Below are 2,358 nucleotides of genomic sequence, written 5' to 3'. Positions count from 1 at the left end.
AAAAAAAGCAACCATGTGAAATAGCTTTTTTTTTAATAGAAGCAGCTCCAATCACAACAGAAACCTACAATACACAGCTGCTTAAGAACAAATACCTTTAATATTTCTTCAACACAACAACTATGCTTTTAACAAGCAACGTGAGTTGTAATACAAACTACCATTTGAATCAGAGCAACAGTGCCTGTTACCCTATCCAACTATTCTATAGGTTTAAGTTATTCAGTATAAGTCTAATAATTAGGGATGCATGTTATAGAGGATTCAACATTGGTTAAATATGAATGATTCTGGTTCCGATTCCTTGTTTCAATTATGGTTACCCTCGATTCTTGATTTAAATTCTTTAAGGGGTCTTATTATAACTGAGCGCCACGCTTTTCAGATGGGTGTTTGATGTTTGGGTGAATCAGTAGAAAGAGAAGTCATCTGACAATTGGTACATGGCATTTAATGAATGCATTCACCAAAAGCTGCCCACTGATTTGCATATGAGATTCAGTAAAAACATCAGATTAAACAATGCAAAATATTTTAATATACTTAGTTCCCTTCATGATAATGTCTCTCTTCATTTTGCTCTATTGCACAAAATCCCATACATAAAGGTTTATGGTTATTTGGCAAAATTAAAATAACTTTAAGGCATTAAGAGAGGCACAGTGTCATTTAAGGCACTTCTAAAAAAAAAATCTCATATTTAGCAAACATGGCTTCTGTATCTGCTGTATTTGCTTGAAATAAACCATTAGATTTTGCAGGGTTTAGTTTAGAGAGGTTAGTATGGAGTCACTATTGTCTGCATTCTGCCGTCAACCCATCTTTGAGGTCTATGATACAGAGATGACAAATATTAACAGTGAATACACTTAATAAAAAAGTAAAATAAAGACACTTTAAATATATGTTTGAATATTTTTTGAATAAGCTAAATTTCCCTGTGCTTAAGCAAAGTTTAAATGTAAATAGATGTAAATAACTCACCTCACACCGACTCATTTGTAAGCCAGGGAAGTGCAAACTTGTCATATACCAGCTCAGACATTCATTTAAAACTTAGATTGACAATACTAACATGTATTGGGTATAATGTAGTAGATTCCTGGATTCACAGGCTGGTGAGGATTCAAAATGGACAGATCAATTTTTTTGCGTTTGTCCAAAATTTCTCTAAATCCCCTTAGACTGATTAGTTATTATGTTGAACCTAATTTCTCCCTTACCTTCTACCTTGGTATAACCACTCCATATGTTTGATGTTGTAACTTAGTCTGGGTTAATACTCTTTCTACTACACTGTATAAAATGTCAGTTACTCAGAAACCCTGTCTGCACCTTTAAATTTATAACCTTCAAATACTCAAAATTCACAATGAAAGAGGCATACATTTTCTTTTTGTATATATACAGTTTTATTACAGGGAAATAACTCCTGCTCATTAAGGAAGAGCTATTTTTAAAACAAGCTCTTAGGCCCATAAATATTTAACAAGCTGAGTTTAAAATCTACATGCTACTTCATATTTCACTTTAAGGGATCAACTTTCATCCCATTATGGGGTTGAGAATGATAGATTTATAGAGTACATTTGGTCTTGGATTCTTTTCCATCTGCTGCAGCTTGTGACTGTAACGCAAAATATTCTTAAACTGGATAGAATAATTTTAATTTCTTCATTCAAAACATTTATATATCATCCTTGTTCACAGACACTTGCAGCTGCTTCTCTACATAGTCAATGTTGGGTTGTCTGTTGTGTTTTAAATTGTATTTTATGTACGGTATGTATTACAAATGTATTGTATTTATTTTAGCCCTAATTTCCTTTACCTAAGTGGTTACTCCACTTGTCAGGCCACCAATGTAAATAAGAACTTGTTTTTAATGACTTGCCCGTAAAAATAAAGTTATAAAATAAAAAAATAAACCATTTAAAAGTTAAAATGAGTCTGAAATGTCACTTTGTTTCCAGCTAAAAAAATTGGATTATTAATAGGATACCCCACCTACTCTTATTTATCTCATTATGTAATATTATTAGTAATATATTTTTTTCATACAATTTTCATATTTTTTTTTCCTTATTTGTATGTTATTTTATTCTTTGTATAATAGCTAGATCTACTGTTGTCTACTGGGCACCTCACAGGCCCAATGTCTCCTCCAGCACTGTCATTAATTATGATTGTTTATTTTATATATCATAACCCTGTTTAATAGGGAACTGAAAAAAGATAGTTAAAGAAAGTTAAATTAAAAACAAAAAATAGGAAGCATTTTTAACCTTTCAACCTGAAATAAATGTTATATATATTATTATTATTAGATTTTATTTATATATTATCATTTATATTTAA

The sequence above is a fragment of the Cyprinodon variegatus genome, unplaced genomic scaffold, assembly GCF_000732505.1.
Source record: "Cyprinodon variegatus isolate N-32 unplaced genomic scaffold, C_variegatus-1.0 Scaffold1002, whole genome shotgun sequence".
Taxonomy (NCBI): Eukaryota; Metazoa; Chordata; class Actinopteri; order Cyprinodontiformes; family Cyprinodontidae; genus Cyprinodon; species Cyprinodon variegatus.
Note: the sequence above shows the minus strand (reverse complement) of the source record.